Source organism: Spodoptera frugiperda, chromosome 12, assembly GCF_023101765.2.
Source record: "Spodoptera frugiperda isolate SF20-4 chromosome 12, AGI-APGP_CSIRO_Sfru_2.0, whole genome shotgun sequence".
In the NCBI taxonomy this organism is placed as follows: Eukaryota; Metazoa; Arthropoda; class Insecta; order Lepidoptera; family Noctuidae; genus Spodoptera; species Spodoptera frugiperda.
Window position 1 is genome coordinate 3,956,654 of NC_064223.1, and position 27,579 is coordinate 3,984,232.

A 27,579-nucleotide genomic window follows, 5' to 3' on the forward strand; every position below is an offset into this window, starting at 1 on the left:
TACCCAGTATAACAAGTAATACATACAAAAAATATGTTAAACGGTTTTAATGAGTTCCATTCTACCAATTAAGCCCTTTCGTTTGCTATACCTAATGAAGGTAATATTTTATGTTGAATGGTCGTCAATATTAAGAGATTCTACCAAATATGAGATGAGAGATCAGAGATCTGTCACCAGAAGGGGGTGAAATTTCAATGAATAAATAAATAAAACCGTTTAATGTTATTTGTTATAACCATGTTATTTTTCGTTGTTGTTTTATTTGTTCCAATGTTTCGTGCCGTCAATTCCTATTCAATAATAAGAAAAATGTCGCACCTATACAGTATCAGTGTACCGAACCAAGAATATATATTTTGACATGGGCAATCGAATATCTTGTTCAGTCCTATCACCTAAATCAACATTGTGGAATACAAAAAATAATTGAATATTGAGATAGGAATTTGTTCGATAGCCGATAGTATCTATACCTACCACCAGCAATAGGCTTCCACCTACATAATATTTATCATTTACTAATATAGAAACCCACACCGTTTGCGCACGAGGAGGTACTACTTTTTTATTTTACTAGTAATTTGGTAGATTTTTTCTGTCATTTACGCAAACCTGAGCCTTATAACCAAACGCTATTTAGAGCTTGTCTACTTGTAGAGTAGAAAATTAAATTATTCGGGATTGACGTAAATTTTGACACTTGTCAGTATCATCTCCGTACATTGAGAATTCCACATTCTCGGTAGACAAACGCTAAAGTGGTATTTGGCTACAGGCTCCGACTAGAACAATCATAACAAACACGGTATACCTACATGGTACTTTAGAAAGTAAGTTCGTAATGTGTGTGACGTAGAAAAAATAACCTTTTTTTCTTATCTATAAGTAAATTATATGCCTTTTCCTTGAATACAGAAGAATGATTGATGTAATTTAATGGTAAAAAAAGGGTTTCTTTAGTCCATCACATGAAAGTTCCATAAACAGTGGGTCTAGGTAATTCTGGCTGTACAGCAGACGTATTGAGCCAATGTATCAGGGAGCAGAATAAATTTTCATCTAATACCTTTCTATTTATTCAGGGCTATCTCGGTGATCCGACGATGGGACACGTACCCTGTGTTTTTTGGTAAAGTGAGTATCTTTATTTATTTTGTCATAAAATGGTGGTATTGGGCTTCTGACTTCTAATGTATCAAAATGTGGTATTTATTAAAACAAAACATTAAAAAGAATTCTAAAGCCCTATATATTTGCTATGTTACATATGTAGGTGAGTATTAGCTAGAAGGAATATATTACACGTATGTTTTACATTAATATTGATCTGTTTAATACCAAACTGTTGTCATAAAACCCGTTTTACCACCTACAAATGGAAGAACCGTGTCGTAAACCGAGATATAATCATTATATAAACAATACATGCCCTATATAGCACATTACTTATTCAGATACGATCTGATCATTAAGGAAAAGGGTTTCGCTTAGTAGGTTTCATTCATTCCAATCGGTGCTGATGGATCACGAAACTCACTCTCCAAGATCGATGGACGCAATCATTCAATTTTGACACCTATTCTCTAGGTGCGAAGATTCAATCGGCAATTTCAGATAGAACTATGTACGTATATAAGGAAAAGTATTTCTTGTATTACTTGGGAACGATGAAAAACAAGTTTTGTAGAATGGTTGCTCAGAACGAGATTGTTTTGTAATTGCTATCAAATACGGAGCTGCTCTTGTTTCTAATCATAAAACAAAAGAAGATTTTGTGTTTAGATTTATACCGTACTGATTGTATTCGAGTGATTGGAACTTGACCTTGGTATATTCTTATTTCATTTTATGAAATTCTCTTGTTAAAAGGAAATACGAAAAGAGCTATCTGTCTTTTAAAACATGATGATTGCTAAAATCAAACATCCCCACAAGTTCTACTTATTCAATAAAATATGTATACCTATAACACATTTAGAGATACCACTGCTACGCCATTTGCTACGAAATTACTACGAGCGTAGCAGAATACTACGCTCATCACTCGTAGCAATATTGAAGGTATTTCTTGAACGCTTGTATAATAAATGACGCATATACCTTCATTATACATTACGTCACCAACAGGCAGTCAGAATAGGGCTAATAAACTACATAAAGATGAACCATAATTTAACCCTGAAATGATGAATGAAATACGTCGAGGCTTGTGACCTATTAATTATTTTAATTGTTTAGTGGGAGCTACGGCTTTGTTCCTCATAAAGGTTTTAGTCAATGGAGCTAAAATTAACAGAATATCCTATAAAGACAGTTTTGTCCTTTCTGTTTAATTACGATATTAATGAGTTTTGTAATTAGTTGGGTCATAAAACTAAAATTGACTACTGTTGGCGCGGTGGCACTATCTATAGAATATATATATAACCAATACTGACTACCTCGTTGGTCAAATGGTTGCAAATGCGACTGCCGGGCAAGGGGATTCCTGGGCCGGGCAAAATATTGTTGGGTTTTTTTCGGTTTTTCGAAAATTTCACAGTAGCAACACGGAGTCTGGAATTGTGCCCAATAATTGGCAATAGGCTCAATACCTATTACATGAGACTTATTAAACAAATAATGAAAAGTGGGTGTCCACCTCTGCCTACCCCTACAGGGATAAAATGCGTAACTATATCTATAGCTAGTACTTACATTGAAGTGATACTATGACAGCCTGACAGAAAATTAGCGGAAAGCAACGTTGCGTTGGGTTGCGAATGAGGTTATCGGAGGCCCAATCCTGCCTCTAACCCTAATCCTCAATCCCTGTGAAATGTGAAATGAGTGCCTAATTTATGTATCAAATCCCTTCCTCTAGTAATCTAAAATTATCTAACTACATAAATGTCTCATTTGTTCACAGTACATAGTCACGTGTGCTTAGTGAACGTATGTAAGTACACATTAGCGGCTAGGGGTGTCAGGTGTCTCGTCCCATCGCCAATTAGCCGCTGCTTGTTTGTTAACCCTGCCACGCTTCGCCTTTAACTCATTAGAGGAATAAAAATAAAAAGGCTAGTAGTTACCACACAGACGTATCTCGTATATGTAATTATGTATTCTAGTCTCTGTGTTGTACGGACACGTGTATAACGTATTTTTAGATGTTGTTTAATTTGATTTGGTAGGCTGTTAGATGTGGAAAGGATTATTTTTGTACGTGTATTATAAAATGAAGGATTTATTTATTAAAAATAACGGATTTAGTTTAGTCACTAAATCCTTTATTTTGGAATGAATCCTTATTAAAGGATGACGAAAAATGTTAAAAGATGAGTAGTTAAAACACTGTTAGTATTGATCTTATGCTTTTGATCTTTGTGTTGTTAACTCAATTTTGGGAATCTCTTCATAGATATATAAACTTACATCGTCAAATTGAACAAGCGTACATATTTTGCTACAATCTTCCTTTTCTAATAGAAACCTTGCCTTATAATCTGGTACCTTAATCCTTGGTCGAAAAATGTGTTTTTACCTTGCCTTAAGATAAAACAAAACGAACTTTTAATTTAGGACAGTTCATCTGTAGTTTTAATTAAACTCACGATGGATAACAGATTAATTAACCGTTTTAATTAATAATTAAATTTAAATATTCACCTCATTATTTTAGGATACCGTGTAATTCGTCAAACTAATTAAATATAAATACAGTGGCATGTTATAATACCCAGATTTATTAATGACTAGCTTTTGCCCGCGACTTCGTTCGCGTGGAATAGTGACTTCCGGCAAATTTTTGGTTTTAACCACATAGTTCCCGATCTCGCGGGATCTCTTCAAAAATGAGATGTGGAAGATATTCCAGGGAACTCTTCAAAAATCAACATAATGAGCTCTGCGTTTGAATTTAATAGATGTATACTCACTTAGGGCATTGAAAAAATAGTTTAAAAACGGACTTAAACTAACTTAAAACTAAAGAAAGCTACGAATTACGAATTTATAACAATTAAAAAAGAAACTATATTACAACCTATTCTCTATGCTATAATAACCAAGCTTAAACTAAATAATTTAAAAGAAACGACTTAAATCTAATCTAATTAATTTATAAATTAGACTTACAATTTTATTAAAAAAACTAACTACAGTAACTACTAATAATATAATCGATATCAAACTAAACCTACGTTAAATAGTTTAACCAAAAAACCAGGAAAACCCAACAAATAAACTTATTAATTGACAAATACAACGAAACCAATTTAGAATATACGAAACAGCAGGACCACTACAGACAAATAATCATACGACTGATAATACACTTTTTCTACGATAGTACCGAAGCGCTCGGCCGATACCCAACCAAATGAATGTAACGAAACCATAGCGCGATCTATTTCGATCCCAACGCCATCTATCGAGGATAAAGACAACTTGGATTATTTATTTATACTCCGTTCGGGCATTTTCTTTGTACTAAAAGTTTAATTATATTGATATTATTTTTTTCATACCTTTTTACTATTTATTTACTTTTTTCGATGAATTAAAACAATAACATGAACCGAAGTCGTGTAACGATCGACATAGAATTATCTATACTCCGTTAGAGCATTTTCTTTGTACTAAATGTTTTATTATATTGATATTATTTTTTTCATACCTTTTTACTATTTATTTACTTTTTTTCGATAAATTAAAACAATAACATGAACCGAAGTCGTGTAACGATCGACATAGAATTATTTATAAATAATTTATTTCTTATTTTTATTTTTTGATTTTTGAAATAAAAATATATCTATGTCCTTTCTAAGGTTCTAAACTATATCTGTACCAAATTTCAACCAAATCCGTCAAATAGTTGCGGAGATTAATGGTATAAGCATAGAATGTTCGACGTGATTTTTTAATTTGACATAACTTTTTTATTTATGAACCGATTGACATGAAACAAACACTAAATGTAAATTTAAGCATCCCACAATATATTCGTGAAAACCGCATCCAACTCGGATCAGCCGTTTCTGAGATTAGCGCGCACAGACGAACAGACAAACAGACAAACAGACAAACAGACAAACAGACAAACAGACAAACAGACAAAAAAAAAGTTAATTACATTTTTGGGTTCGACATCGACATAACAATAACCCCTGCTATTTTTTTATTTTTTATTTTCAATGTACAGACAGCACTTTTCTACGATTTTATTATATGTATAGATATTAAACGGTCGGTGCGGTTAGTAACCGCGCCTCGGGCGATAGTGGTCGAATTAATCCCGGCAAATAAGTTATATAAGAATAGTTTATAACTGTTAAGAAGAGTTTCAACACAATTGTGGTAATATGTATATATTATTACATTTAAATGTATCAGAAACTTAAAAGCGTCATAGGAACTCAAAAGAGGACATATGGGCTCATGAGGCATTATAAGCCTTAATGAGCCTAACTGTTCAACAAGTTACATATGAAATACCTAATGAATCAATTATTGCCAGCCAACTATACCAAAATATGTCGTTATTATAGTATTTTTTTATACTTAACAGTATGGTGCTTGGCCACCATCTCGCCTGGTGGTAAGCGATGATGTGGCCGACGATGGAGCAGGCCTACCTAAGAGCAACCTGTTCACTCGGTCTATAATATAGGTCTAATAATGTTATAATGATACCAAATATATTTATTATTAGACGATCAAGATCGTTTCCTTAGAAATATACAGGGTGTAAGCGGAACGCTCCCAAACGTCGCAAACAGGTGATGGTAAAAAACGTGTATTATTTTTAAAAAAATAAAGAATTCAATGTTTATTTTAAGTAATAATAGTTGTAATCTAATGCTGAATTTTAATATAGCATGAATAATACAAACACAAAAACGATTAAAATTATAAAAACATAAACAATTTGTGGCGTATTTCGGGAGCGTTCCGCTTACACCCTGTATGTTAATATGATACAAATATTGAATGATTTTTTATGCAAATAAAGTAAATATATCCTACCTCATTTCGACATCTTCCTCTTTATATTTATTTAGGTACTTGATTTTCCCTATTTATTTTTCTACTTATTTATCCTTTAACTGGAAAGGAGTACGATGAGCGAGGTTTGTATAAAAAATTATATAGAATTGTGATTTTGTGTCCTTGCTTTCCAAAGCAATATGTGTAACTTTTGATAGAAATTTGTCTTAACTTTAGGGCTACTCAATACAAGCATGATATAAGCTTTGGTTAAATCTGTGTTTTGCTTCTTATTAAAATAAAAAACGGTACTGTAGGCTACAACTGTCTCCCATGTTGTGGGTTCATATTATAACATAATTGAAACAGAATGATTGAACATTAATAAACCCATACATGACAACTATACAGACAATAATTTGACGTACACAATGCACTTGAAACCACAACATTTGGATCACACAAAGTGCCGTGCAGTACTCGAAACTGCGTAACGTTGCACAGTAACCCGTCGCCCAGATAAAACTAGAAATAAGATGATCAAATAAATATAACAATAAAATAACAAAAAATAATATATGTGTGGTTTGGTGAGATCGAATGCCATCAAACATTCCCTTCCTGATGGAAGGTTTAATAAAACAGGATCTATGTAAACGAAAGACTTTTACGACGTCACGCAGGTGGGCCACTCGTAAACATACAGAGACGTGACACAAGTACAAATATCTATAGTTTACATATACTTTTAAAATGTAATAGTACCGGTCCCACCGAAGAGATACCTACCTCAATCTTACAGAAAACCGACTTAAAAAAACGCTTATGTTATGTTGTATGTACACATTAATGTGAGATCATCGGAGGCCGTCAATCAAGTCGAGATCCTATATTTGAAAATTAACTTTAACCAAAGATGTCAGCTACTAAAACAAATGAAGATCAGGAAACTAAGTAATTACAGAATCGATATTATACTTTGTAAAGAGAATCGATCAAATCAAAAACAATAGGTTGGAAACAACAATTGTAACCACAGAAAAGAGAAATACCATTAACTAACAGAAAAGGTAAGACAAAAGGGCAATCTCTTAATAGAAGGAATATCCTCACTTAGAAATTCCTTATAAGTATGATGGGAAATAACTAGCTAATGACAATAATAATGTCTTAATTAATTAGCTGTGTATGGGGGTTTTGTTTTGTTTTGAGGAAATGTCATAGTCCTTTGTGCTTAACTTCGAAAAGGTCAACTTATGTTAGTGGAACATTTTGTTACTCTTTCCGAGAAGGATCACTACCACGTCTATTTTGGTGTATTAAGTTCTCTATAATTATAATTTTGTAAGAATAACTTGACTTCAAAGTTACATGTTTCCACTGACTTTTGACATGTGTCTAAAAACTACTTTTTCTTTCAAATAATTTTATTTAAACAAAGAAAAAATTTTGTAAATTAACATAAATTAACTTAAAATTTCAGAAATACAGACAAAAGCCGGTTGACATTTCGGGTTTTAGAACATGCTCCCAATTACTTTGAACAACTTAGTTCTGCTGAAGTTTATCCACAGCGACACAGGTACACTACAAAGCGAAGCTACATAAAATTAATCCTGTAAGCCAGGCCAAAGACTACTTCTACATTAAATAGTCCTTATGAAGCTCTGTTGGAACGCAGAGGTCTTATAAGAATTAGAGCGTAAGACCGCATCATTACTAGTGCCTAGTAAACAGAATTAATTTAAATAATTTCAACGTAATGTTAGTTTTATTCTGAAACTCTAGACGCTTCACATTTACTAAGACGATAGCGACAAGACTTTGCAATTACCTATTCATACTAAGAAAACTATTATAAAGATCTGAATTTAGAAAACGAAGCATTTTACGAAATCCAGCAGATCCCATTCGAAAATGTTGTCAGACATAAAAATTCAATTTTCCGATTTAATTTGCGGAATTCAATTATTATTTTTGTCATATCGGGGCTTTATGACTATGACGCTTGTGTGTCAGTGAAACAATGGCTTCACAGCTGGGTGGTGACTGCGAGCCGGGTGCGGGACGAGTGCGGAACGACAGCGACACGAGGGCGGGACCGGCGCGGGACGGGAGCGAGAAAAGCTTGCCTTAACAATAGCCAATGTGGAGATTGATGAGTTAATTATTATGAGGAGCTCGTCCCGATTATGATATGTTGGTAGGTAGGTAGAGAACAGTTTTCACATTTCTATTTTTGGAATACGTACAATGTTGTATTTGTAAATGTAGGAACTATATTAGTTGATGATTATGTTTACTGTATGATACAACAAAGTTCTTAACTTTTTACATTAATTATGCTGTGACAATTTGAGATAGATAGTACAATGTTGAATATAATTTGACTGTTTCTCTTGTCCTGACTTGTAATTTTCACAAGACATTGTAATAATAATTTACTTCCGTAACGTAAACAATACATGAGATAATTCGGTAAATCTATAAAGAAAAAGAACAAAAAATTGTTTTGTCCGTTATTCGTGTGGTTGTTTTTCTAACAAAGAAATCCATTGCCCTAATTAGAGTTGGAATGTACAAACAAACACAATTGTTTTCCTGTATGTATGCCTTTAGGGGTAATATTCATATTAAACGGATCGTAAAATATTATTTCCTTACCAGTACAGATGATAAAACAATACAAGACAAATAATGTAAGTAAGGAATTTTGTTTTCATATTATTTGTATGATTTGCATCAAAATAACGACAATATACGATGCTCGGCTTAGTATAAGGAATTTCTTATTATATTAGAATTAAGCAAATATTTATTGATATATTCGGTAACCTACTTCGTTTTATAATGTGTAACAATCGTCTATTAGGTTTTGTATTTTTTAAATCGATATAACTACATATTATAGCATTTACCCCATTGCACATACGTATATGTAGATATATCAAGGTACATTTACTTAAGCCTTCAGGCGAAAAGAAGCGAAGCTATGTTTTCCTCAACCTTAAAGAAGAAAAACACAACACCATACAGACTTTATCTCTTCCTTCCACTCGTAAATACTGAGAGTAATGTAGCTCGTAAAAGATAGGGTTAAGTGTACTAGTTGCTGTTTGTATCAAAATTTGTAACAGTCTGGCTACAGGAAAGGTACGGTACAGCGAGAGCGATAAGTGGCGCGATAGGTGGCGAAACAAATGAAGGCTCGTTGCCTGAAGCAAGTGTTCTGCGATCGTCGTGCAAAATGTTGGTGGTAGGCGTGTAGTTGTTTTGTGAACAGACAATATTGTTGAGGAACAATGTGCTGCAACATATTGGTATATAGAAATGTACAATGCAATACAATCAACCATGACCATATTCGCCAATAAAGTCTATAAAACTCAAAATAAAAACCGAAGGCTTAGTACGCATTCGGCGCTCTGATTGGTTGGTTCATTCGCACCGGCCAATCATTTCGCCGAACGCGGTCTAGTTTCGTTTTCGTTTAACGTAAAGCAACGTCGTACTAAGGGTACAGTTCGATTTCCTTTCAAACGATAGTCTTATAGGGAGGGGTAATAATGCGAAGTTGATTGTAACAAGTTTGTCGCCCGTCGCTACCCGTGGCAAGGCTGTAAGTATCAAGACTCGTGATCATGTCACATAGTTATAGGTGAGCTGACTTTGCATCTCTTGTTTATTGCGTACACATGAATATGTAGATATTACTGTATTGCGACACTAAAAGTTATGACTGTACGTTATATGCCGAAATTATCTTTGTAGGTTTACTAGCGTAGATAAGGTTTAAAGTTTACGTAATTGGAGGTTTTAAAATTAAATAACATAACTTTAGGTTTTTATCTAATTATTTATTTTTATAACAAACTAGCTGACCTGTAAAGGTCATAAAAATTATAAATTTTTTAGTAAAAAAAAAAATAAGGGTGAATAACCCTTATCACTTAGGTGTATGGGGAAAATAGATAGTATCCAATTCTCAGACCTACTGAATATGCATATAAAATTGAAATAAAACGGTGAAGCCGTTTCGGAGAAGGACGGCAACTAACACTGTGTCATGGAAATTTTATATATAAAATTAAATAGAATAGGAAATTCAATTACAACGATGAAACAAAACGACTTAGAAGTTTGTGTAAAACGACTAACTTAGAGATAAATTGTGACTTTTTTACATTGTTATGTCACTTCAGAAGTCTTAAATCTCTTGAGATAAGCTAGTCTTTGGAGAAACGTAAGAAGATAATCTGGTAAGGCTTTTATCTTAAAACTTCCCCATTCCCAACTATTCACTGCGCCCTTGAGTCTCTTTGTCTTTCATATTTCCGCGTCTTACCCAACCACCATTTTTAGAAACACTTACCGCCGTATTCAGAGTCATTTAATGGTTACTTAACTCAATCTTTAGCCATTGTTTTCCATACAAAATCGTCACTAAGGAATAATTTAAGTAATCTTTAAATTTTTTTGAGTACGGCAGTTAGAGTATGATCCTTTGATCCCTACCTAAAAAGTGCTCAAAATATTCAGCTAATTTTGACATCCAGCATAACTCAAATTAAGTCCGTGACAATTTATCTGCGAGATGAGTGCTATATGACTAGAGTTACGACATTCCTTAGGGAAGCATTAACGGGAAGTAATCCCACGTAGCCCGCCCCAGTGGTGGAAAGTAATTTTATTGCTAAGTACATTTGGTTTATGACAAAAACTTTGTTCTAGATTTAATGTGGCGTCCCGTCACAAAACAGTGGGAATTATGCTTGGAATGATATCCATATGTCTTGCCTTGTTATGAAAGGAACGTGTACCATATTTGGAGATAATCCTTGAAATTACTGAGCTTAACTCTAATTTTGAAGTTCATTGCTTGCTTTTTTCTTTGTTATAATCTGCGGCTTGAAGAAAAACAGTAATGGAACAAAGGTCTTTGCCCTACCTCGTATCGTTTTCGGAATTTGAATCCATAGTGCGCGGCTGGTAGCGAATTATCTTGCTCTACCGCCCCGTGTGATAGATATCCATCCATTTACTTTGCGTGTACAACATGGCGTATAACAATTTACCATATATTATATTTTCCTACGATACATAGTGAAGGAAAAGCTTCAATTATAATAATCGTATGAAGTGGAGTTTCAAATATGAACACTGTAATCGAGTTTACACTGTATCTTTACATAGCCTGTTAAATTGAATTTTGTAGTAGATATATAAGCACACTAGCGATATTTCGAAGTAGTTTTATATAATCTTTGTTTTACTGTGTTTGTGATAGTTCCACACTTGAAGAACTTTGGCTAAGTCTTTGTATGTAAAGGGAGAGTGGAGGCTGTGTTATGTTTTAAGACTTCTGGCAAGCGTTGAGTAAGTTTATTTCTCAAACAATGTACGATATAATGTTGGTTTGGGTACACTTATCTCAATAGAAATAGAATGTAAAAAATACAGATGGTAAATAATTAAGGCTACTAAAAAGGTTGTAAGTCGAAGTCAAAGTTAATGTCAAAGTCAAAATTATTTATTTCAAATAGACCGGGAAGGCACTTTTGAGCGTCTAAGCAAATATTACGATATAAAAAAACAAGAAGTCAATATAATAACAAGCGGCAATTGCCTTTAAAGAAATGTAATTAGGTAATGTGTACACCAACTAAGGACTAGTTAACGTTAAGTCATTGTCAAGCCAAAGTGGGTTCGCTTAGCCTTACAGAATATTCATTGATGTTAATGAGGGTGTTAGATTAATGCGATCTATTTGGCTAAAGATTTCTCCGTGGGATTGTTGTAGATACCCAAAACGATAATATTACTAGGAAGAATCCTAAGTTTAACTTATTGACCAGGGGGTACATTATTGGGGAAGAGCGCTCTCCGAAAACTTAGCACGTAAGTTCCTTGCAGATTATAAATAAAGTACTAAGAGAAGATATTTAGAACAATATTCCAAGACATGGACATGTGCAACGTGCAGGGGAAAGTCAAGAGAACCAGATCACCTATGTGCTGGGCTGATCAAGTGAAATCGGTTACAGGAAACCATGTGTCAGACTGTGCCAGACAGTCCACAAGCAGGGAGAGATGGCGGGAGATCGCTAGGTGGATGTTGCTTTAACATCCACCTCCAATACAAATGCGGCCACCTTAACGTGATCGAGATGGCTCTGCCAAGACCGAAACGATAGAGAAGGCAGAGAAGACATGGAAATGTGTCCATTATTTCAAACAATACAAAGCTTACTGGCACATTACACGAATCTTACACAAATGTGTTCTTGAAAAGATTTAGAGTACAACGATATGTTTCTGTTATGCTAATATAAATATACTGTCATATATTTGATGACAGCAATATTTTCGATGGGAATTTCTCTGCTTCGAATATTATCACTTCTAACACATTCTGAGCCTGTATTTATACTTAATTATGGACCATTTATACATACACATCTACTTATATTTTTTTGGCTAAAGTAGACAATTACGATATCGTGACTGTAATGATATTGTAAAATGTTATTTACGGCTATAGAAGAATTCCTATAGCATACAAATGAATGCTCATAGCCTCATGGGAAGATCAATCCCATCGTTAGAGAGTTAGAGAATCAATACTTAATGCTCTGAGGTATATTGATATGTTTCAGAAGTTCTTTGAAGGACAATGTGCATCAACAATGTAGTTTTTGCACTCCGAACTCCTATTAACTGTTCACAAATTATATAAGTATTTATTCCCAGATCACATTAAAAACCTAGTATTCCTTAGGGATCTGAAAAAAAAAATGCTTAAAAAAGATCCCATTAGTCGGCGAGTAGCTAAATTGCGCAGAAAGAATCCATTATTCTTTATTCCCCAAACAGTATTTAAAGAGTTTTAAATCGTACACAATCCCAAATGGCCCGTTTATTGCCATCAATGTCGAGACCGCATCACGTCAAGTTATCCCAATCTACCAAAGAATATTAAACTTAAGCTATTGCAATAATAGAGTTGACATTGTATTAAAGAAAGTGCTTAAGCTATAAAAGAGGAATATTAAACGTATCAACGGTACTTGAGTACAATACGCGACTAAAGTCATTTATTCTTGTCATTGTATTAGCAGCCAAAGTTTGTTCGACCGATTTGCCACAAGAAGAGGTTATGGTTTGCCGTCTGCGGTGATTTAGCAGAACATAATCGGATCACGGTCGTGATTATTGGAAAGTGAACTTGACGATGACTGGTACGGATCTTGAGAAGTTTGAAAGACTTTTTGTGGTTATGTTTAAGCATTATTAATTACTAAACGTTTATCGAGAGCGAATTGATAGACTTTTCAAGTTATAGAATACATATCTCATATTTAGTTAGTATTTCGAGCTCAAAATGTTTATGCGATTTTTCCGATTTACTTTCATTATCGATACTTTTCAGATGTCCTTCATAAGCATTCAAGTATAATTGTATAGCGTACATTACTTACTTTAATCAGTTATTCAATGACCCATTCAAATAGTTTCTAAGAAACTATTCGGTGTAATGAAGCATTATTGATTTACGAGTACTTAAAAAGCCATTCGGCTGTTATGAAGTGGTATATAATCGTATTTAAGTAATTACTTCGATATATAAGCCGCTTCAAAGAAAAATCTTACCAAGCGTGACAATACATATATTGAGTTCTTTCATGATAGTAAATATAATATCTATATTATAGATATAGACATATTAACTGTGTACCTTCTTTGATATGTTTAAGACTATATTTGATTGAATCGTGATGTCATTCAATATGTATATAAAGACGATTTTAAAGAAAATAATGGGTTTATGACCACAAGCAACATGTGTTTATATTGATGAGTCTTTTTTTAAAGTTATCTACAGCCTTCGGCAAATGTAGGTAATACTAATTAGCATACAGTGTATTCGTGTTTTGAACTCTCTAACCCGTTACGTAAAACATGTAATATCCCATCTAAATGTAATATTCCAAGTATCAAATATCTACGCCAAAGGAACTAAAGGGTTGTATCTGGTTTGTATTTAATATTAAACCCTAAAACCTTCTGACGTAGGTTGCTAACCAAACTATCAGTTACATTAAAATATACAGCATACAGCTAATAATAAATAAAATTAATGCGTTTGGATTTGAAATTGGGTGTGGATAACTCATGGTAAGTGTGGAAATATTTAGAACAAGATTGGTAATTTTATTTAGCTTCAATGATAGATACGTATACCTCGAAAACTTAGCTAAACGTAACAGATTATATCCATTTTTGTGAACGCATAAGTAGAATCCTAACAATGTTACACTAACTTCGTCACACGTACTGAATATATCAATCAAATTCCAATACAAGTAGGTAAGGACATAGACAAACAAAGAAAATCCACTAAAACGCATTTACCCTTAGTTTTAGTCCAAAGCTCTAATGAGAGTTGAAAGAGGTCGTTTGCAGCTTAACCTAACAGTTTCTCTTGGATCACAAAAAGCTATTTCTTTCCCGTAATCCACGCTTGCTATATTCTTTCTCAACCAACCAACGAGAATTGTTACAGTGAAGTACTGAAGCGAGAAATAGCTACTTTAAACTTGAGCTCTATTTTTTTACATATTTAAACTTTAGATATTTAGATAATATGAATGACGTCTTGTGTCTTTAATAATTATTATGTTATCGGCTTACTCACGTATTGATTTGACGAGGAACTCGACTAGTTTCAAGCCATGCTAGAGGCTCATATTCATGAGCAGCATTCCGCGACACACGACGCGGCGATTGTCGCGCTGCTACTGGCGATTCGAGGATCGCGCCCATCGCGCCCTCTGTCTGGAATCGCGCGCACTATCTGGCGCGCGCGACGATGTTGGCTCGTTAGACTCGTTCGCCGGCGGCTGCGCAGGTGTTAGATTCGATTCTCGGGTCGGCGCAAAAACGGTGCCACATACCGCGCTCACTGTGTCACACTCCAGACCCGCAACATTGTAGGTTGACGCAGATTTTAGACTCGGCTTCCAGGCAGGTGGTAATGCCCAGCCACCGTCTCTGTTGAAGTTGGGACGGCGACTTATTTCGATGGCCTCACGTACTTTCCGCGGTACAAAGTATTTCTCCCTCGCTAGTACGGAGACCTTGTCGAAGCGAAGGAAGTGAGCCGTGCCCGCGCTACAAGCATGCTCGGCTACTGCCGATGTATGGGTGTCCCTGTTCTTGAATATGAGCCTCTAGCATGGCTGGTCAAATCAATACGTGAGTAAGCCGATAACATAATAATTAATTTAGTATGTCTCACGAAAGTTACAATAAAATCATCGTGTCTTTAATAGTTTAATAATATTTAATTAGATAGGTGTTATTAGTTAGATATAATTATGGATTAGACTGTGCGACTTCACCGTCTGCGTGCTGCTCATAATGAAGAGTCCCTCTTTGACTCGAAACTAGCTTTTCTTCATATATTTAAGTGAGTAAACCGTGTTTTTAGTTAATTTCGTATGTCTAACGATAGTTCTTAAAAATAGTTATATAATAATTGGAAAATGTATATTTATAATGGGATCACCTTTACCAAAAGTTCCAGTGGTTGCTAACTTAAAAAGAACTCGTATTTCTGCAATAAAAACTCAGTGTTGTGTATACTACTATCGGCTAATATTTTATTTGGGGCATAAGTAGAGGCATCTGGTATTACTATACTTATATAGCCTATAGTTACCTACTACGTAAATATGTAGTTAGTGTAGCCTTTGGTATGTAGTAAGTATAGGCAACTGGTATAGTAAATGTAGCCTTTTGACAGAAGGCTATGATAAATTGACGAAAACGACAGATGGTGAAACGGGAAAGAGAACATATTTGCCGTATCCATAAATTATTTCACATCGTGTTCGTACCTACATCTACCTTCTGCCTCTTTTTCAAACCGTTACATATTCTGTGACAGTATCAAAGATCTCGTTTCCCGTGACGTAGTAATTTACATGCTGGCTGGTAAAAGCCAAAATTTTAAATTCGAATCAACATTCGAATAATGTATATTTGCTTGAAGTTTCGGCTGCAACTTCAATGTTATTATACGAATATTCAAGGAATTAAACATTTAGTAATCTATATAATTAGATAGTTCATATCCTATCTATTTATATTCCAAGCTAAGTAATATTCATTCCTTAAACATTCTTCCACACTTTCAACTTCACAATAATAGTTATGATAGCAGAATCCAACTACATATATGTATAAACCGAATCTCTGTCTTATTATCTTGTAACCCTGAAAACATCCAAAACTAGATTAAGTCAGGGTAAATGTTAATTAAAATAAGTGCTTAAAATACCTAAATAAGTGAAGCAATGACTCCAAACAGCGGGTCGAAAGGTCTAACTGCTTTTAATCAAAGAGGTCACATTGGACCTTTAAACACTTTCGCATGACCCTCAAATGTTGGCCTAAGTTCATTACCTTATATAAATAGAGGCTAGATGAAACAGGCAAACAGATTCTAGACACGTGACGTGGCAAGTGCATGACAACCTTCTGAGATAATTGTAAAGTTTTCTTAGTTTGTAGTCAATTCAATTATTGGTTCTAATTCATTAGATAGCTGCGTATGTTTACTGTTAAAGTTCTAAGATGTTTATAGCAAACCGAATGTTATATATTTACTTACTTAGTAATTGATAGTTATTGATGTTTTTAATACCTAGTAGCGCCATGTTGTTAATTAATGATCATAGAGTTAGAGGCTTCCGAAGTCCTTCATTGAGTAATGTCAATTTTAGTGATAATCGCATTTTTCCCATTTTCATGAATAAACATGTATGGCTATGTTTATTAGTACTTTCGTGGAACATACTGACAGTTTAGAGTACTCTGTAGTTACGTTAGTTAGCCGATAACTTAATAATTAATTAGCCATATAACATGTTTCGAAGACGAAGAGAAATTTGATTTTGTTTGACGAACCTTATTGTAAACCTCATTTTGTTTACATAGTATATTTACATATCTTTTAATATTGAATATGTATATTTAAACCAATAACACAAATACATCTTGCTGTCTCAAAGCTTACTTTTAATGCATAACTGATCACATGCTAACATAATCCGTCTAAGAATCTCAACCTTATCATTTATGTAAGATATTTTTGTTACATTACAATCTTATCAGCAATTCTGAGTCAAGAAAATTGTTTTTATTCAAACGGAATACTTAATAAGGGTGAGCGTTTATAATATCAGTGTAGGTAGGTGTAGCTACGTTCAAACAAAAGTAAATATGTAGGAATGTTTATAGGTACATCTTTTGATTGTATTTATATAATTATCACGTTATTTAAGTCCACTGGACTCAACATACATTTCAGTATCTTTATTACGTAATTGTGAATACACATGATCTATCAAACTCATAAAGCCTACTAACTACTAAAGAAACGCACTGCAGCATGCCACCCGAAAATCAGCGTTGAGTGTTACCGCGCTCAACATAATGCTGAGGTGGAGGCCCATTCGGTATAGGCATGCTCGGAGACCTGTTTTGAGCTTTAATATTGTTATTAAAATTTTGTAATGTTTGTCTTCATTATTATTTCTGCCTGTACCACTATGCATGGCACACTGAAAAATGCTTTTCGTCTATAATAGGCCAATTATTATTGCAATGAATGTAGTTTTTGTACAATTTGGTTCAATTGTCAAAGTGTACCTAGATATTATGCAAAATCTGTGTTTACCGCTGCTGACTACATAACATTACATAAACCCATTAGGTTTATTATGCGAATAATATCGCCTTCTAATATTCTTAATTGTAAAAAAGAGCGTACTATGTAAGGGTATACCTAATATATCCTGCCCTATATATGAGACTGAATAACTTTCTGAGACAAATATTCCGAAGATAACTATGTGGGTATGTATATACGTAGGTTTTACATAACACGAAGTTACTCTGAGTTCGTAATGTAAACATGTTTTTGCTGACTAGATATCTCGTAAAATGTTAGTACCTACCTACGTAGTGAATAACTAAATTGGATAGTGGATGTAGATTGTGTGTAAGCTATTTAGGTACAAAATTAGGACCTAAAATGCTCTAGCCACAATGTTCGTGACCACTAAAATCAATTTGTCGAGTTTGAACGTACATAGATTTTTAGAGCAGATATAAAATTGGGTACACGCTACTCTAAACAGTTTTAACAAAATAATTAATTATAATAAGTATTATAATAGTGTTTTGAGGTTATTCGCGTACCATAGTGTTCTTTTTTAATATTAACTGTCGTGAGACATAAATATTAAATTAACTAATTAATCAGGGTTTACTTACGTAAATTTATGGAGGACGTGTAAATTAATGTACGTGAGTAATCCGTGATTATTAAGTTAATTTACCATAATGTTATTTTAAATATGAAGTTAAGTTTTTATGAACAAGCAGGTTCTTTATCATTTGAATTTTTAACTTTGAAAGTGAGAGGATTGTAGAAAGGCTTGTATCTTTAGGGATCACCTACAGGAGTAAATAAACCATAAAAACGTAACAAGTATCCACTGAGCTGTGTGTCAATATTTAAAAGGTTCCGAAAACCATTTTTCGCTTGTATCTGCTGGATACCACTCTGGGGAATCCGTATTCTATTTTGAAAGCAACGATCGACTTCAACACCGTCAGAATGTAAAGATGGCGCCCAGTACGGTATATTTAGTACGAGTTTGCTTGACATTTAAAGTAATCTTTTATTTGCGTTTAAAATAATTGGTTAGACTGTTTCAAGCCCGCCAATCAGAGCGCCGAACGCGCTCTCGTTTCAATTACTTACTTTAAACTGGTACTTAGGGTGAACTCCTATCCGAGGTATTCCCAGTAGGCTACAATATGGGGTACTTCAAGAAGGAAGTATAAAAGTTTTTTTAGGTTCGACAAAGCACATATGCCTAATGCCCCAAATGTTATAAGCGTTCATAGGTCACGATACGATAACCACTTACTATCAGGGGGCATGTGTTTTTTTTGCCACGGTGTCGGTCGTGTATTAAAAAGAAAGATATTTTATACTAATATGATAATTTTTGTTTTGGATAGATTAAACAAAACATAATTTATTATGTCTTGTCCTTACAACTGTTAGCAATACAACTTCCATTGTCGACTAAATAATAAACAGGTACTTTTCTACCATCACTAATGAAGATATATTCCTTAACGTATTTTTCTACAGTCCATTATATTACTTCCCCATTGTTCCTTAAATCAATATTCCTTCGAACAATTCGACAAAATAAACGCAATCAATCATCAATAATGCCTCGCCCTCGTTAATGTTTCAAAGGCATCATACCACAGAATAGAAAACGGCGACATTTCTGGTCATTATCAGCCAACAATGCCATTCAAAGCCTGCCCGGATCACCGACTATTATCAGTAGAATCTACTAGATTGAGTACCGTCGCCTGCCACCAGGTGAAAAGCTGTAGTAGATAGGAAAATAAAACGAGAATAAAAACCTTTTTTCTATGGTGTATAGAAAAATACTACATATAAATCATTAGAGTTATTTAGGTAATTAGATAAATTAAAATGAAAAAAGGGCAGCAGTGTTTATTATATGTATCTCTAATTATTTAATAAAATTAGAAGTACTAGGGTCCCAGTATTCGTTTGTTGTTTTCTTTTCTAGGAAAATGTCAGCTCGCAAACAGATCCTATTAAAAAATGTCGTGTCGACATTAATATTAATAAAAACTAATTGGAGTTTGTGCGTAGGTTGATAAGGTTGGAAATCCATCTACATATAAATCGTATAATCATGCATGATGTTATTGGCAGCATAGGCAGGAATAACACCCACGATCACACTCAGAGATTAGATATTCAGTTAATTCATTACTTCCTAATTGAGAAAGTTATCTAAGTAACATAATTAAAATTATATTTTGGAAAATCAAACCCCAAATGTAGACGAAAATAGCCCTTATCGATAACTTTAGTATTTTTAGTGTCGTTAATTTTAACTATTTCATCGATACTGTTAACGATTCCACCGATAAAACATGAAGCATGTTCGACATGGATATTAGGTAGATACCTACTGAAGTAATAACATTGATTCTACTTAATAATGTTTGGAATATTTCACGAAAGGGTCAATGACATTGAGGACAAAGTTTTTGTCCAATGGTAGATAGTTAAGTATTCACCCCTAGTATATTCTGGGTGGAAAATAAACATTCGTATTGCGGATATCCTTTATTTCTCGTCCTTTTGCAAAAATATTGAGGTATTTTTTGCACGTTAAGAGACTGTCAATTTTCTAGCAAGGCGGATTCTCCATCAAGATTTTTCTATCTGTAAAAAGTATTTTTAACCTCGCAATTCTAAGATGAAGAACAGCCATTACCAACCAACACCAATAATCTCTCCATTTACTTATCATAACACATAAAGTGACATAAACACTAATAGATCTTTAAACCTAAAGTACCAAAGATGGTACACGAACGAAGCCACGCTATAACCTAGCTGAATTCTCTCAAAGCACGCCATAAGTCAGTGTATTCTGACATCACTAACTACCGTCTGTACCAACATAGGAACAATGTAACGACACGGTATCGCGTAGCGAGATCGACGAGCTAATGTGCCCGGTGGTTGTTTTTGCGTCATAAATCTGGAGTGTCTGTTGTTAGGATAGTTGTACTGGAACAGCTTAGCACAGCTCTAGCTACAGTAAACAAAGAAGATCTGGATTTACAACACTGGTTTAGTAAGCTAGACTACAGTAATGCTAGAAGATTTAGACTTATGAAGAGTAATTTATGAGAATGGTCGAAGTTTACTAATAGCTAAAAAGAATATCAAGCTGTGTGATGAAGACAGGGCAAGATACTTTAAAATCCTTTTATCGTAGGTGTCGTAAGAGCCAATTACCTAAACCTTTTTTCATATTTATATTAACTACATACTATTATTCATAATACACTCATTTTAGTAAAGCTTAATATAGGTAGACGAGTAAGGAATAACAACTACCTCTGAAAACCGCAATGAAACTCTTAATAATCGTAGTTCAAAAGGAGTAGACTATTTGGGCATTGTACTGTTTAAATGCAATCACCGAATTCAACAGACTAATAGGTGAATGAATGTGTTTGCGCGAGCCAACGAATAGTCAGCTTTAGTCGATGGGGTCATATCATAATGAAATTGTATTCACTGATAAATAAACGATGTTCACTGACCCGGACGGGTTAATTGTTTGTTATTTTTATATTGAATACTTTCCCACGGAATATTGGATATTATTTTTTAACTTTGTTCAATCTGACATAACAGCGATTCTTTCTTTTATGATATAAGCCGGTAAACGAGCGGACAGAACGGCGTCGCGCATGGATACCCGAAACACCAGAGACGTTAAGAGTGCGTTGCCGGCCTTTTGGACGTTAGGAATTTAACAGTTATTGAGAAATCGGGGACTGGGAAGGAGGTAATTGGACTTCCGATAACCATATCTATGTTTTCTAACACTATACAAATATTTAGCTTTTAATTGCCAATTAAACTGTATGAAGTTAGCAACAACCATAGCAAAACCACGGCCGTATTTACACGAAACGAATTCCTTTGAAATGAAAACCGAAGGTACTTTATCAAATATCTATTCACTGGGTCGGTCAGCCCCAGGCTTGGGCGCGGGGCCTGAGGCTGAATAGAACAAAGTAAAATTGAGGTTTTATTTTCCTGGTATGGGTCTGTGGTCTGGAACCGCTGTGGCGATAGTAAAAACTAAACCTGCTGGACAGCATGACTGGTAGGGTAGCCGGGAAACCAGCTGTCGTGCTACGTGTAGGGCTCGCTTCCCGTGCGGAGCAACTCTTTTTGTGATCCACAAATTGTTGTTGCAGGCCTCATGTGTATGTGAACTTGTATGCTTGTAAACTCACTTATGACAGCCGAAAATCGAATTATTGTTGGGGACAGTTGAAGTGAGGATGTTTGCCAGGCAACTGGTAGTGGTAAGATGCGAATAACTGAAAATTCAGCTCAGCAGCGGGTTTTAAGGTTTATATTCAGCCGGGCACGGAGACGAACTGATAATGTTGATGACGCAAGATAAAGCCCAGTTAGCAATTTATTGCCACTCCGACTATACGGTCAGTAGTAGGTACTTACACTATTTACTTATTAAAAAGTACTAGATTCTACTGAAACACGTACTTACATGTCACAGTGTAATGGACAAAAGATTTTAATTAATAAAGTTTTATCTTAATAGCAATCAGCTGTACACAATCTGATTGATTGAATTGATAAATAAAGAGTTATCAAACGATTTTATTTTAAAGAAAGATGTTAATACATAGATAATGACTTTAAATTAGCAGTAGACAGCTGACTATAATTTGTTGGAAACAAAGTTAATATAAATAGTTAGATGGTTTGGCAGTGAAATTAGAGATTCTAAGATTGCCTTAGTAGATTGCTTTTATATTATAAGCCGGTAAACTAGATGCATCACCTGATGGTAAGGAATCGGCGCCCTCCATAGGCATTCGAAACACCAGTTTGGGGGGAGGGGGTGTTACGAGTTGAAGGATTGTTGAGTATTAGGGTGATTGGAGAGAAGGGTAATTGGGTTTCAGATAACCTCAATCACACAACGAAATACAACGCAAGCATTGTTTCACGTTGGTTTTCTGTGACACCGTTGTATCACTCCCGTCGAACCGCCCCTTTTGTGCCGAAGCATGACCCTCGCATACTTTTTCAGTTACGTATGTGGCTATGTAGCATGGATTGCATTTTTTTTATTAATCGCATTTTAATATAGCTAGTAAGTAACCTAGAAACATATACCGTACCGTAGTTAGTACCTAGTAGTTTTCTGCAAGGTTCGACTACAGCTACGTAAATTATTTTTATTACGTATTGTAAAACCCAATTATTTTTATTTATATTAATAAGTAGGTACGAGACTACCATTATTCTTCACTAATACAATATTTTCCTGTTTGTTTAGTCTACCAACATTTCATTAGATGCCTAATTGAAAAGATGAGAATCTTTCTAATTTTATTTAGGTAACATTTTTAATAATAATATTATTTTCCTTCTAAATATCATTTTCCTAGAAGAATAAAAAAGTAATAGAATTAATAACGAAACTATGAATATTACATAGGCTCAGCAACTGTACCTAAAAAAGTTACTATATTCTTATTAAAATCATGATAGGTATGTATAACATAACATAGATGACGTCATCAAACAGGTATGGTATTGAATCAATTGCTAATATATCAATATTAGTTCAACTTGTGTAAGACATTTTTAATGTGCGTAACAATCTAACGATAAAGTAAATACAATTTTTATATCAGTGGAAGAATGTAGTCGGTTATTTTGTCAGAAATTACAAGCGGCTCGTTGGTCTAGGGGTATGATTCTCGCTTTGGGTGCGAGAGGTCCCGGGTTCAAATCCCGGACGAGCCCAACTTTTTTGTAGTTGCAACTCCCTTATCTATACGATTTACATTATATTCAAGTGTATGTACAATATAAATCAGAGTTCCATATATTTATGTCCATTATTCTTGTATCGAATTTTTATACGCGCTCGTTAAATACTCGTATTGTTCAAATCAAAAATGTCGATAAAAATTTCGCAATAAAATGTTTTTATTGCATTTTCATCTTTATTTATTGTTTAATAAAAGTTCACAATTCATTGTAGATTTACGGCTGTCTACCCGTTTAATGTGACACTACGATTCATTCGCGCGATGCAACGTTGCAGCGGTAGTACCTGTCAGACTTGATAGATGGAGTTACGATCGCCTGTTTCGCAACTCATTCATACAAATCTCTGCTTAGGATATTTTATAGGTGTTTCTACCATTATTGATTAAACTTTCTAAATGTTTGCAAACAGTCGAGTTTGCACGCCACTTTGATCTCACACGTCACGACATCGTAACGTCCTTTGTTTGTGTGTGTGTAAAAATAATATTGGGAAGTAGGTACCTATGCTATACCATCAATGAGGTATGCCAATTTTTTGTGGTGTGTATGTGTGAGTGTGAGTGGTGAAATAATAATGAATTATTAATTCTCCCTAAAAACTCAAAAGGTTAAAGAATCAAAGACTGAGGTCAATGAACTTCGCTTACCTACTCCTCGAACATAAAACATGTATAAAAATTATATTCAACTTTATTTAAAAAATAACATACTGAAGACCTGTGTCATAGTCATTTAATGCCCCTACATCTAATAATAACAAACCAAACATAATACATACCTATACATAGCTAGGTACATGTACATAAGGTCTTTTTATATAAAATAGTCTTACGTAATTTTATGTCCTAACAAAAAATCGGTCGAATATACTAATGATCTGGGACTATCTTGCAATTTGTGTTTTTACGGCCTGAAAGGTCCATGAAATCCCTTCCTTATACCTGAAAATTTGAGCTTACATCACTTAAAGGCATTAAGATTGTCCTTCGCCCATAAAGGAGCGACCCGTATAAATATTCCCTTCCCTTCCTGTGTGAAAATACGATTGTATTAAACTGTGTTATAATATCATAGTACTTTATAATATGATGGTATTTTTACTGGAATCTTACATATTTTTACCTAACGTTTTACAGTTTCCTAGCTTGCTGTATTGTTTCGTAACGATGCATATTTAGCGCCTGTTTCACCAACTTCATTTAAGTGTCTGATAAACTTATGTGACAGATAATGCATACAAATTACGTTTTTAGTTCAAAGTTATCAGATACATAGTTGGCTATCCAGACATTGTGAAACAATTACTTAGTCTCACATTTTGCTTTCAGTCCCTAAAACACAAATAAAATTTGCTTTTTAAAATTATAAATATACTTCAAAAATAAGCACACGACACCACCACACATGTCGATACTACCTAAGCACTTACATAGATACCTAGGCTAGATAATCCAGGCTCCAAAACATTTCACTGAAAATGTCCCCGATAGGAATAAAATTGAAGCCTAAAATGTCACGAGCATTACAGGGTTAACGGTCCAAAGTGCCCCTACATTAAGCACCTACTGAAATATGAAGCTCACGTTTCATTAATAGTGTTTACTTTAGTGCGGTGTTATTTTATTTTTATAATTTTTTTATGTCTACACTTTTGCCTAGTACCTATGTTCTAATATTAGGAACTATAACGAACTATTTTTATAGTTCGTAGGTGTTTGGCGACTAACTCTCTATGTGATAAGGGTATAATAATGATCAAACTATTAATAGGTGATATTATATGTACCTATAGGTATACCTAAGATATGATCAAACTTGTACATACCATTTACAAACCGCACATACTTTGAAAGTTGAACATGTTGTTATAAACTACAAGGTACTTACAATAGAACTAGTTAGGAAACTGAGCCTCCCACGATTCTGTACCCTTAGTACGAGTTTACTTTGCGCGTTCGGCGCTCTGATTGGCCGGCTCGAATAAACTAACCAATCAGAGCACCGAACACGTTCTCGCTGCGATTAGTTTAAACGTAAAGCTGTTCTTTAATTAGAACTTCAACCAAACTTATAGAAAAAATAATACTTAGATTAAGTTTTTGGCTTCCAAATATGTAATTTTTTTTATTGCAGAAATTGAACAAATATTCGACATATTAAGTAAGGATTCTACCGGAGCTACGGGCTGCCTAGCGATTTACTGGGGCTCTGGTTAGAAAAGCAGGAGTAGGAATGGTGTGGTTTTTAGTCATTAAGAGTCGGACACGAGAGAAGTCATTGGATGATTTTCCTATTTCAAAATGGTGAGGATTATATTAGATATTATATTATATTATTTGGTGAGACTTATACAAACCCTTTAATTAAAATTCTCGACTCTCACAAAACTACAGTCGCAAATAACAGAACATTATATTCTATCTTGCACAAAGAGGAACGTTGTGGTAGATGGCACAAAGATCCAGCCAGCCAGAATACAGTTTCTCAAATTAGCAATACGTAAACAAACGTTATGCTTGTTCTAACAATAATTAACTAATTGGAACCGACTTGAATTGACTTTGACCTTCTTCCGTGAGAGTACTGTGCTTCATTACATACATATATAATTGTATATTTACATAAACAAAAGGAATATTTGGCAATTCTCTGTAGTCAAAATGATACTGTGATAGTATGTATGTTTATTATGCGGTTTATATCAGTACCCTTAGTATGAGTTTGTTTTGCGAGAGCGCATTCGGCGCTTTGATTGGTTGGTTTCTTCGAGCCGGTCTATCAGAGCGCCGAACGCGCTCTCCTTTCAATTACTTTAAACATAAAGGAAACTCGTACTAAGGGTACTAATTAATTATCAGCATAGAAGTTTCCACCTACATATAAATAAATGGTGAATACGTTAGTCAAACTGAATGAAACAAATCATCAAAGTTTTGGGCTTGATATAAGTTCTGACATAGTTATTGAATATCAGTTAACAATCCTATACATCAACTTTTCTATTCACTTATTTGATATAGAAAATAAATAAATGAAATGTTGTTAATGCTAATTGTGTGGTTGTATTAAGTGTAAAATAGAGGTAATAAAATTAACAGAACTACCATTAAAAACTGAAACAACAATAACATTAACACTAGTTTTCAGATAAACACTATTTAAACTAGACCTTGTTCCAAAAACTAAATCCCTAATGTATTGTTAACATGATAATGGCAATACCTACAGTAAATAAATATTTACATACAAAACATCATAATTTATTATTTATAATTCTCGAGGGAAAACAAACTGGTGAATAGGCATAATTGTAATTTGTAAATTGAAATTAATTGTAATAACAATTTAGAAGGACGTAGGTAGGCACTAGTTCCAATTATAATACTTAAATAATTGTCATTTTCCCATCATTGTTCCATCGATTGGGGGCCATTTTTTTTTTTAGTGGGCAATATCATCAAACGACTTCTACCGCCTTGGGCGACGCGAAAAGGAGTGTCAGACTCTTACTAACTAAAAACCACCCCGATCCTATTCTTGCTTTTTAAGCTCGTTAGGTAGTTACATTACGGGCTGTAGGTAAAGCTCTATGCATAGCAGTTCAACAATGCCTGATGATCGAGCTCAGTGCTGTGTAATTGGAAGTCAATAACACGCCACTAATCTTCTACCCTTCGCATTCAACCACTGCTAGCCACTTAGTGAAAAACAACGAGCAGTTACTTATTTATTTATAAAAAAAAAATACTAAAATGTTTCCAGTACTAACAAACAATAGCTTTAAGGAAAACAAGCACGTAATCTCTAATTCGAATTCGCTCTCTAAAACAATAATTAAAGTATAAATGAAACAAACATTTATTTTAATTAAAGTGCTCTAGGCTGAAAATCAGGCTGAAACAGGTTAACTACAGGTAACAATTTGCAATTAATCCTCACTTTTAAGTTTCCTAGCGTTCGGTAGCTTTATTCCACGCTTTACGAGCTCACCGTGGATTATCCACAAAACAAAAGCGGGCACTTTTACTTCAATATATGGCCATCGAACAGGCTTCATACAATAGAGG

At 34.2% G+C, this 27,579-nt stretch overlaps 1 protein-coding gene and 1 non-coding gene across 3 annotated transcripts in view; one reads left to right on the top strand and one right to left on the bottom strand.

Moving 5' to 3' along the window:
- LOC118262332 (GTPase-activating Rap/Ran-GAP domain-like protein 3) overlaps positions 1 to 27,579 on the bottom strand; it is a 228,910-nt gene that overhangs the window by 117,746 nt on the left and 83,585 nt on the right. The window lies entirely within an intron of this gene.
- Trnap-ugg (transfer RNA proline (anticodon UGG)) lies at positions 23,411 to 23,482 on the top strand. Its single transcript has one exon. It is a non-coding gene; the product is annotated as a tRNA-Pro (tRNA).